Raw genomic sequence first — 12,524 nt, 5'->3', positions numbered from 1 at the left:
AACAAACTGTGACAGTAGCTCATCTATATACACCTGTATGTTATTATAATGTGAAGCCAGGCTAGGTCTCACTAGTTATGGTGAAGCAATAGCAACATCTCAGACTCATTTATATTTAATCAAATAGCAGAGTGTTTAACACAGTCACATATTCTCCACAGAGCAGTTGTATTTCAGGCTCTGCAGATTTACAGTTCTGTAACTTAACAACAAGATATTTTTGCTTAATTGATTCTTAAACTCTGTACTTGTACAGAGACATTGCTGGTCACATCATATCACTTCTGTTACATTTACACACTGTATGCGGTCATTACATCCAATAACCTTTCCACAACTTTTCTTATTTAATGACACTCAGTGCTGCTGCAGCCATCTGAACAGTTTTGTAATCATACAATTGATGTCTTACTTTAACAGCTACTTCATTCAAAGACTACAATCTTTCTAGATAAAAGCTTGTTGAAGATTAAAATAGATACTCAGATAATTTTTACAGCATTGCTCACATCAAATGGGATTGTGTTTTTTGAAGAGGAGCAAAGTTACACTCTCTCCCAGTCTCTCTACAATCACATCAGTATTCTAACATGACTTTTTATGGCTTTTTAAACATTAAATAAAACTAATTAAAGGTAAATTAAGGTGCAACAACTTGCTAGAATGCCAGATTTCCTCAACATAAACACAACATCAAGACTACAATATTAGTTTATTTTGTATTATATTGTGTGTGTGTGTGTGTGTGTGTGTGTGTGTGTGTGTGCGCGAGAGAGAAACACATCTGCTCTTCAGTTCAAGTGTAGCAGCACCTGCAGAAGGATTTTAATGGCATCCTGCCAGATATGGTGTGTGTGTGTGTGTGTGTGTGTTTCAGTACGAGTATGCGACCACTATCTGCAGATACTTGCAGTCCATCCATTTCACTACTGTTGTTTATGGTATATACCTACTTGCTACGTACACATTATAATTAATTAGACCTTCCGTGGCATTTCTCGCTGTGTGCATTATGTGTCTGTCATATCTCAATGATATGTGTGTGTGTGTGCTCTGTAGTGGATAATTTATTCTACACAGCAGAAACTATTTTATGCTCCTTGGATTCGTTGAGAGATATTTCAAGAGAGCAGAGCATCATCAGTCAAACAGACTATAAATATTGTAAATATTGTATTGTACTGCGTGGTTGATGAACAGTTGAAAGACCAACAGAGATGGCATAAAATAGACATTGTTTAGAATGATAAAATAATTAATGTGGCCTTCACTAAGTTTAATTTCCAAGTTTCAAGTAAAAGAGGTCAAACACTGGAGATCATGGTGGGTTTGTTTGCTGAACCATAGACCTACACTGATGACTGATTGTCAGCAATGACACATCCATCACAGTGTGTCTAATGTGTTATGACAGTCATCAGTAGAATATTGAAGCAATGTCAATGGCGGTCAAAGCAGCTATTTGCTAACATGATGTACCACTGCTAACTCCAGTGATGTTGTTGTTTTACAGTAATAGATTATCTGTGTCACATAATGAACTGAGCAACTTTTCAATATCAGCTGAATGACAAACATGTTGCTGCTGAGACTGTGTATCATTAGCTGGTATGGTCCATGGATAGTGGCACGTATGAGTGGAGCGCAGTAGATTGATGTAGTCTCTGCTTAGACTAGTCTTTATACGAGCTGTCAGTCTACAACCCGACTTTCATCTGTCCGTTTCTGGAGCCTCTGTGCTGTCAAGCCTTTCACACACACTTTCATCCAAGAGGGATTCAGCTGTCTGATACATAGCAAATGAGTGACAGTTAGGAAATGTACTGTAATAATAATATTAGCAGTCAGTCCACAGCCTGACACTCACTTCTACGCTCTACAGCCTCTCTCTCCTCTTCATGTTTAAATCTGCAATAAGAAAACCATCACATCCATTACACATACAGTCCAGTGAACACACACACACACACGCATGCACACCAGCATGCAGGAACACACACACACACACACACACACACACACACACACACACACACACACACACACACACACACACACACACACACACACACCCTTACACCTCTGCAGCTTGCTCACACACATTTACACATCACATCCACTCGCTTGGGCTTTAGCTATGGGAATACAGTTGCTAAATTAGCATAATAAATTGATATCACACACTTCATCCAGCCTGAACAGCCTCACAGCTCCAAAGCTCCAACCAACCCTTCATCTTTAATGTGCCCCCAGCTATTAGTATTATTAGCATGGCTGACCAGTCTTAGCTCAACGTGATTCATCATGGTAGTTTTTTAGACCCTGATGGAATTAATAACTATAGCTGGAAACCATTTTACGCTGGCAAGTAGCATATGGGGATATATTGGCCTTGGCAAAAAATAATTTGGTATCATAAAATGTTGTGTTTTTTTTGCATTTTCTGTTATAATTTGCTTGCCGCTGGTATTAAGTTGTGGCAGATGGTTAACACACCAAGGGTTGATGGAAAACCCTCTGTAGGATCAGCCCCGCTCTTCCACCTCCATGAAGCAAATTAAATTTTAAGTCAACAGCTGGTGAATGTGTTACCAAAGCAAACACCTACCACTGTTGTAATGACAACAGTTGTCTAATACATTTAAAGACTTCTTGCTAATGATAATTGACTTGTATTTTATTATTCACAGTGTGAACTGCATTATCTGCCTAGATGGATAAATGTCATCTGGAGAAATTGGGTATCACAATAGAAAGCTAGTATTGTCTAAATAAGAAGTTAAGTTAAGATATAAGGAGGTTACTGCTATTAATGTATTAGCAAACGTATCATGCTGGTAAGGGAATAAAAAATTTGCGTAGAAGAAAACACGTACCAAAATCTGTATTTTTTTAACAAAACCAGGTGCATCAGGGATCATCTCTGTCTGAGACAAAAGTAGCCTATTTTTCTTGGCTTCGTGCTTGTGATAAAACTATTATGATATAAGTGATTGTATAGCAATACAATATTTGTTTGATAGCTGAGTTTTAATTTTTAATTTTAAAAAGTTGTTTAGTCCAAAATATAGACAGTTCATGTCCTAAGGCATGTCAACTATCCATAAATGCTCAAAACTGAGTGTAGGGTTATTGAAATGAAAAATAAATGAAAACTATATGCAAGTGTAAAGAATTTGATGGTATGCCAAATCTTTCTGCAATGTTATGGAAGCCCAACGGCACCAACTGTTTTTTGGACAGCACAGGTATGTATGTTATCTGTCTTTTATCAGAAAACTCAATACAGAGAAATCCCAGTCTAATAAAAGGCCAAATTCACTATGAAAGGATGCTTTTGTTAGTTTGATAGTTTTCTCAGGAAGGTCACTGATCGATATAAGAGTACATTTCAGCTCCTATTTGATTTTGAAAGGTCAAGACGTATTGTATTGCTTCTTGTACATGGTGTATCTTGACAGCTCTGCTTTGTTAACCCTTTTGATTGTGTGAGAGGGCAATTACTCTAGAACCAAGTTATTTGGGCTTCACTCTATCTCATTCCCAGAGAAGGCACTCAGTCATTACACAGACTGAGATGTACGCCCATCTGTCAGTGAATCGATGCTGGCCATGGTCTCTGTCGATCATCCCCTCTCAGTCCAGCTCCAATAACATTTCTGCTTCTATAAAACAAAGCTCTATAAATAATATTACAATGCACAAACTAATCTTTCAATGATAAAATGATTTCTTGTTTAAAAAAATAATTTTACTCTTTAACAAAAAGGTCAGCCTCCTAAGAAATCCTTTTCATAATGCTGTCAGACACTTAGAATATGAATTGGAGCCTGTCGGTGGCTAAACAAGCCCTTTTGTGAAGGTAAATACAAGCTGGACAATTGCCTTATTAAGTTACATTGTGTTCAGCAGCGATTTTGCCTAATGCTTGGCCAGTGTCAAAAATTGTTGTTCCTGTCAGTCACCTATACACAAAAACATAGAAAAATGAATGGTAGCAGTTGCACACCGTTTCACACCGTTCTGAGATTGAACGTCTGTCTGTCTGTCTGTCTGTCTGTCTGTCTGTCTGTCTGTCAGTCTCTCTCTCTCTCTCTCTCTCTCTCTCTCTCTCTCTCTCCATGGTGTTGAAAATGAAAATCAAGCTTTTCCACTTAGTGCTCCGTCTAGAGGCCTAGAGAACTTTGTTGTGTAAACTGGATGCAACTTTTTTGAATGTTACACATTTCCACACAAAACTTTGTTTAAACGCTCTAATCATTTTTTTTAAAGAATTAGAAACTTTCAAAAAGATGGTCAGCTAATGTGGGTGCGACATTAAGTTAGACTTAGTGATGAGTGGAACCAGAACAGAAGGACAGACACAGAGATGAAGCGGAGTCAAAGTAGCACCCTTTTTAATGAATTAACTTTATCGGTTATCAGGTAAATAAAAAACTGATGAAGATAATCTGCCAAAGAATTTGCCCGATAATCGGTCTATGCCTAATAAGTACAAACTGAGAGCAGCTGAGATGTTGACTTACTGTATAATAAAGACAATCTGGAGAGAGTGATGTGTGTTATGCAACCAGGTTGGTCTGACATTTCTAGCCTGCTCAAAAGTGAGACCCCCTCAAGCAGTCAGAGATTAATGAGCACATTAGCTGCATTTATTTTGACAGTAGTCCTAGTAACCCACTCTGACATTTTAGATGCCATAAAGCCTAAATTGCTCTTGTTCTTCACAAACCAGGTTCACCTGGTAATATATACTGAAGAACAAAGAGGAATATAATAAAAACATAATAGACCAGGGGATAAAAAAGCCAGAATTATCTGGGACAACTTCATTTGGTTTAAAGATGACATGAATGACAGTTGCGGATTTATATAATGTAGCAAGTTTATTATGCTGATATTTTTTGTGAGGCTTTTTTGTATATTTTGTTTGTCTTTCAGCAGTGTGATCATGCATGTATGAGGCACTGTCCTGCATTCTTTGCTTTCCTTTTCCCGGTGTGACGTGTTCTAGAGTGAAATGTGTTGGCGGGACTCTCAGAAAGGTGCTCTATCTCTGGAAAAATGATGTTCAGTGACAAACTAAAAAATATTAAAGGTTGGAAGGAAATGAAGTAAACCTGGAGGCAGACAAAATGGAGAAGCTGACAGGCATCAGCTTGTGGGAAAAGATTCTGGATATGTCAGATATATATCATTCTGTCATCACTCTTTCTTCCAGTCCTTCACTAGGGTTATTCACTTGTCAAGGATTAAGGCAAAGTTCAGAGCACATAGGGTGTAATCAAATTGCAGTAGTAATCAGGGTTTCACCCAGCTTGTTAACAGTCAGCCCATGAGACAGCCACCCTCCCCTCAACTGGTTGAATGCCTTCGCTGGTAAATGAAAACCAGCAGGTAGCATTGGCTGCAGTTGTGTTATCTCAGAGCTTCACTCTACCTTTCCCATATGAAGGAGGATTTTTTTCAAACTGAAATATCATCAATTTAGTAACTAATAGCATAGTAACTAAAATATGTCAGAATGGATGTTGTCAGTATCCTAGCCAACCCCCAACCAAAGAATAAACAATTTTAAGTTCCCACTGGATAATAAAAACTAACGTGGTGACGCCTCTTGGCTTAATATTCAATATTTGATTAAACTAAACTTAGTGATGCCTCTTGCGCTTGATAGTCAATGTTTGATTTTCTGCTGTGTTTACAGATTTCAGCTCCAACAAATAACAGCCTGTAAGTGTGGTTTCCTGGTGGAATCACGAAAGAAGTGTGTAGATTTGGATTAATGCACTTCTGTTACAGGATGCATGGATGTTATGAATCGATTTTGAATCTGTAGAACTTGAATCCATTTTTTTGCGCACCCCTATTAGAGTGCATGCCGTCTCAGAGGAAGGTTTGTTAGACAGTTTTTGGCTTGATATGTTTAGTGTTGCTTTCCAAGGAGCTGAACATTCACCCCGACTTAATACCATTTAAAAGGCTGTGAAATGGCTTTAATGTAAAGTGACAACTGGCAATGTACCGAGAAGCACATTTCATGCACCTGAGTTACAAAGGAGAATTGATTCAATAAAAGTGATACTAGTACTCATTAGGTGCTAATAAAAACACCTCCACAAGCTGTCTATAGTTTAACAGCTGCTGGATAACGGTGATTGAAATGCTATTGCATGGCTCTATCACAGAAGGTGGTGTTTGATAATTTATCACAACACAAATGTCTATGGATTTAGCTAAATAAAAAAACACTGTAATGCAACACCAAGCAAATGACCTGAGATTTCCAGATTTGGACAATTCTGTGATAGCAGAGCCAACGTCTCCGTAGGGGTTTCCCTTCTGGTAAAAACAGTTTCCAAATAATAATTGCTCTCATGATAGTGTTTGTGACTCCAGCAGAGCTTTAAGTCTGCAAAACTGTGTGTTAGAATTGGAGATCACAACAGGAGAGACCTAGAGAGACACATTGGCCCTCATTTATGAAACATGCGTACGACCTAAAACAGGCGTAGGATGGTTGTATGCTGATTCATACGCAAAGCAAGGCATTATTCAACTTGAATGTGAGCATAGGCTGATAGCCTGATAGGCTGATAGGTCTGAGCTCGTGTACATACGTTTTTGAGTCAGTGTGATTATAATTAGTTTAACAGGAGAAGGAGAAGTTAACAGTTAATCACTTATTGCAATGGCAGATCTGGCTCTTTTAGAAAACCTCTATGAGCTGAGCACCAATGCACACGTAGCCTACACCCACGAGCCACGGTGGAGCGCTCTATCAGATTGATTAAGGGCAGCTCAGCGGGGCGGGGGAACTCTACCATACACGTCAGGAAAAAACGTCTGCAACATGGTTGTAGCGTGTAGGGTTCTGCACAACATAACACAAGAATACAGGGTGCCATAAATGTAGTGATGGGGCCAGATGACCCAAAGCCCAGAAAGTACGGTATACTAGTGGGTATACGAAAAAGACAGGATATTATTCCTCGCTTTAAAAAGGTACAGTGTTATGTTTGGCAATAGGCCTGCACGATTCAAGAAAAATATGAATCACATTTTTTGCTTAGAATTGATAACACGATTCTCTGCCATGTGTTTATTGTCCACATGAACCATAACAAAACAAATTGGCAGTACCAAACATAGATTTTTTTGGCACCTATAGCACATTGCACATCACCACGATCCTGTAAACACAGAGGCTTCAATGAAGAGAAGGGAGAGAATAGCAGCGCTTTAAAACCTATTTTATACAGTCTGTTTAAACTCAGAAGAAAGCAGTGTGAAAGTGTGTGTGATTCAGTTGGCTTGGAAAATTAAATAAAAATCAAAATGAAATTGAAAAAATGTAAGGTCCCGTGGCATGAAAATGTCACTATAATATCGTTAATATGTGTTCCCCCAGCCTGTCTATGGTCCCCCAGTGTCTAGAAATGGCGATAGGTGTAAACCGATCCCTGGGTATCCTGCTCTGCCTTTTGAGAAAATGAAAGCTCAGATGGGCCGATTTGGAATCTGGCCCCTTATGGCCTCATAAGGTTTCCTCCCCTTTCTCTGCTTTGCCTGTCCAGAGAATTTGGCCCACCCATGCGAGGGAGACATCATAGATTTCAAATAAGCCAAGTGGTAGTGGTCAAGGCCATCACCCAGCCTCCACCTAGCCACCTGCCAAATAGACACATTACTGCAAACAAACCTGAGATGTCAGGCTTTTAATCTCCACCTCTGAAAAGTGCAGCTTCTTAGCCGGATTACAATTTACCATGTTGTAATTGTAGGGGCGAGGCCTCAAAACCAAGACTATATTGGGGCGGGATATTTGAAGTGTTTCTAGCCGCTGCATTTATCAGTGTATGACCATTCTTACGCTCTGATTGGTACGATTGATACGAACGTTTCATGAATCACACATGAAGCCTGTCGTAAGATGATTTCTGCGCTCATATCTACGCTCGTTTCTAAGTTGATAAATGAGGGCCATTGAGAGGAGAGTGAAGAGGGGGAGAAAGGAGAGATGGATGTTGTATAATGCATTACATCTGGACTATATATCATTCATAGTGATGCTGGTCTCGTCAGTTATTTGAAAATCTCCTTTTTTTACACTTGATTGTTGAATATTGATTCACTTTTAAACACTTTTACCGTTTTCAATTACCTTCAGGAAACTGCTGCTGTCTGCTGGAACTGTCTTTCTCCAGAGAGAATAACACAGAGCTTTAAATAATTACAATATTTTTGATTGACAGAGAGGGATTCATTTTTTTAGTTTTGTAAATGCAGACAATGTGATGTATGAAGCTATTCTACTTTTAAAAAGGCATTATTCACCCTATTTAAGAACTTGGACAAAGGCAAATGCTCCATGTTAGTTTATTTATTTACCGATCGTATGCTCACTCTCTCTCGCTCTTCCTCACTGCAGTGATCGATAGATGCATCAAGACTTCATTACTTTCTTCAGGCTTGGTGAAGTTCCGTCTCATTTGTCACATCCATTATGCTGCATTCCGATTGTCTTTTTCTAAGTAAACCTTTGTTAAAGGAAAAAGAGAAATGAGACTCAGTCCTGGTAATTTGTTTCAGGAGTAGAGGAAAATTAGATAAAATGTCAGTCTAGGAGAGAAGAAAATAAAGAAAAAAAACTGTCATTGTTTTTCTGAAATAAAAGTAGCTCCTTTTTAAAAGACCTCTTGAGAAGTCATTAAGTACCCTCACAAGCAAATATTGTTGTACTGTAACTAAACCTCATCCACAAGTTGTTACCCAAAAGTTAGCTGGCTGTTGCTTGTTGCTAAATGTGGTTTTGTATGTCAGTGTCTCTAAAATCTGACCTATAATTATATGATTGTTGGCTTTACACACTGAATATGACAGTAATATTTCAATTTCAATATTTCAGTTATTTGCTCGATAATTGTAATAACTGAATGTTCAGTGTTGAGCAGGAACAGACTGTGTGATGATGATCATGGTGACAGCTGGAAAAACAGTTGGTTGCTGAGAAGGACCAGTGCACGGGGAGTACAGGCCTGGCATTCATTTATGGAGGGGTACCTCTGGAGCCAACTGGAAAGGAGATTCATTATCCCAACACGGCTGAACTAGTTTGTCTGAACTAGGGATAGATTGATTATTGTCCCTGGTTGATTAGCGGAGCGTTTTTTTGCAGTTTGTAGATTATCTGTATCAGCGTTTGATTTGCCTGATAACCGATAAAGTTAATTAATTAAAATTGCACTACCTTGGATCCTCTACAGCTCAGTGTCTGTCCTTCTGCTTCGATTTCACTCACCACTGAGTCTGACTTAATGTCCCGCCCACAACGCTATCTGACTAACTTTTACTGGGTATTATGTTGAAAGTTTAGGTTTTGCTTAAAGCATTCATACAAAGTTTTGTGGTGGAGTTTGTAACATTCGAAAATCTTAATTTTGACTTAAAGATTTTCCTTTTCACTGTAAATAGATAACGTTCCAAATATTGGTTACCAATTTTATTAACTACTAATAATCAGTATCTGTATCGGCCTGGAAATACATTAAAAAAAACATCGGTTTATCCCTAGTCTGAACACAAACAAAAGACAAAAGAGAAATCGACAAGATGAAGCTGTAGAAGAGTCCTGCGCACTCTGGTAAAGATATGTGTGGGGTTTATTTTGTGATAGTGTCGTGTTGGTTTAGATTTAATCAATGCACCCACATTGAATCTTTAATGACTAGTTCACTGAACTTTGATACGATGCAGCGCTTTCCTCAAAATCCACTTTTGTCGTAAGAAGTCAGTTAACTGTAAGGGAGGGCCTTCATATGACAGCAAGGGTTTGTAGATGATAGATGTAAGCATAGTCAATACTCATCATTGTTAGAATTATTGCCATGTTTGACTTCAAATAACTCAGATTATTTTAATCAGCAAAACAAAATAATTGGATGATAATTAATGCCAGTGGGATGCTGAAGACAATCTAGGATGGACTCTGCATGCTTCCAATATTAAAATAATAATAATTTACAGATTTTGCAGTATGTGCGCTGACATTGACTTCCACACGAGGCCTGTCTTGTTGATTGATCACTACGTATTAGAGACTCCACAGAGAGGCCATTCACTGAAACAGTTCTACACCGACATGAATATTCATGATGACGACACAGACAGCATGAATGTTGATGATGGAAACAACTGCTAGTCATGTCTGCAAGAATAAAGTGGAGAGGACAGGCGATCGTTTAAGTGCAAGCCAGGCTTGAGGTGAATACGTGTTCCTCTAGATACTAAAAATGACCTGTGTTTTAATCATCTCAGTCTTCAGAAAGTTACATTAGTTCCTCCTCACAGTTCAAATGCAGCAACATCAATGCATGGTCATTTATTTGTATTTCTGATGACACCTTTTTCCCATTACACTACCTTAAAGCAAAGTAATGCCATGACTCAAGCTGTGGCACTTACAGTCTCATCATAGACTACCTATTACCTCTCCAACTCTTCTGCTCACTCTCAGTGCAGCATACAAAAAGAACCAGCCTCATTTTCTATAAATCACCACGGCTCAATGTCAGAGGAAGATGTTTTAAGGCTGACTGGAAGCTCCAGGACATTATTTTCATTGTATCTCTCTCTCGCATTGGGTCTGTCACATTCACGTAAACACAGATGCACGACAAAGTGTACGTTACATGCTGTCAGGTAAATTATTGGTTCATTAGAACCACATTTGGCCTCCTGAGAGGATCAATGTTCTGACATTCACTTAGAATGTAAAGTGTTGCCCTATAATTGAGACCACTGCTCTTTTGAATAGTGTCCCTGTGAAACAGCTCTATCTGTATCACAGCTGTAGTATCCTTATGAAATATGGATGCATTGCATGCCTACCTTGTCTTGTGTATCCTCATGCACGGCCCCACAGCCGCCACAATACTTCATTATTAATATCAATATTGCAGAATCTCCCACTTGGTGAGATCATGTCTCATCTATATGCCATGTCTTCCTGCGCTCAGCCATGCAGGACTAAGCTGTTTCTCTCTGCTAAACCTCATTCAACCTCTGACATTTTGCCATTTTCACTGGAGATGAGATATCCAATAAAAAGCCACCATTTCTAAATGTTATCACTGTTTATAAAATATTTCACACTTATCATTTCACCATTTGAAGGCTTATATAGCAGTTTTTATATTGTTTTTTTCTTCTTCTTGAAATCCTACCCCTCCAGCATGAGAGACAGTCACTGACCTAAGTGTTATGTAACTTTATAGATATTGTGCAAAAGTGAGATCAGATGCCTTCAGCCTCAGGAACAAAGAAAGTACTTCATGTTGACACACACACACACACACACACACACACACACACACACACACACACACACACACACATACGGTCTATAGAAAGTTGTCACACATCTGCTGGCCTTGTTTGTGTGTTTTTTAATGAAATATCTTCAAGCCCTATGAGCCCCTCTGCTGTAGTCAAACAGTCTCTGGTGTTAGCCATCAACTTCTGTTAGGCTCCTCATGAAATATTAAACTGATTGAACCAGAGTGACAGATTTATTGAGTATATTTGGCCATCTTTATGTTATCTACCTTTGGAAACTTATTTAAGGTCTTACATGTTCAGTCATAGTAATTCAGCATCTCACACTTAATTCAGTTTAAACATACTTTTTTTGGTAGATATTCACATGTATTCCTCAATTAAATTTTCAAATGTTCTTATTTCCATCATTTTTAAATAAATGCCAAGGGGCTGCTACAACTGCAGCATTAATACTGCAAAGAATAATCACTATTCAGTATATTGATAATGCAAGGTTTATAAATAGCTCAATAACCCTAACCCTTCCCAACTCTGTGACTGCAACTGTCAATATTATCAATGTCATTTACAAGGCAATGAATCTAGCTGGTATATATCAACATAATAATTAAATGAGTAATCTCCCCAAACTTTAAATGTAGTGCTTAGACTGACGATAAGTGTTTTTTCAAAGCCCAAGATAACGTCCTCAAATGTCTTGTGTTGTCCACAAATCAAAAATATTTTAATTGTACTGCTATAGAGGAATAAAGAAACGAGAAAATATATTTACATTTAAGAAGCTAGAGTTAGAGAACATTTCATTTTTTTCACTAAAATTATACACACTGGAACGAGTTTGAGTTCTGTACATCATATTATCTGACTGGATTGTTGAGTTTGTCTTTAAGACAAGAACGTTATTGTAATTTTCACAGATATATAGTGTATGTACTTCATTAAAATAAGTGTATTCAGCTAGAGAAAAACTGCTCAGAGCAAAGAGGAAGACCTTGAACTGAACAGGAATGATGAAATGATGAAAATCCATTCAGTTCACTGCTCACATTTATGTTATTCAGAGCTTTCAGAGTTTTCAGGTGAATATGAAGCACAGAGTCCTTTGATACCTTCTTTCCTTGAGAATACCCTACAAAATGTAAACACCCACACACACACACACACACACACACACACACACACAC

General features: G+C 38.3%; 1 protein-coding gene and 1 long non-coding RNA gene across 3 annotated transcripts in view; one reads left to right on the top strand and one right to left on the bottom strand.

Moving 5' to 3' along the window:
* The window catches only part of lsamp (limbic system associated membrane protein), a 713,356-nt gene that overhangs the window by 259,167 nt on the left and 441,665 nt on the right, over positions 1-12,524 (top strand). The window lies entirely within an intron of this gene.
* Positions 7,652-12,524, bottom strand: part of LOC116671754 (uncharacterized) — a 32,264-nt gene continuing 27,391 nt past the window's right edge. The window contains exon 5 of the long non-coding RNA XR_004327344.1: positions 7,652-7,663. This is a non-coding gene — a long non-coding RNA (uncharacterized LOC116671754). The remainder of the gene's footprint in view (positions 7,664-12,524) is intronic.

This window comes from Etheostoma spectabile, chromosome 3 (genome assembly GCF_008692095.1).
Source record: "Etheostoma spectabile isolate EspeVRDwgs_2016 chromosome 3, UIUC_Espe_1.0, whole genome shotgun sequence".
Lineage (NCBI taxonomy): Eukaryota > Metazoa > Chordata > Actinopteri > Perciformes > Percidae > Etheostoma > Etheostoma spectabile.
This window is presented reverse-complemented; position numbering and strand designations above follow the sequence as displayed.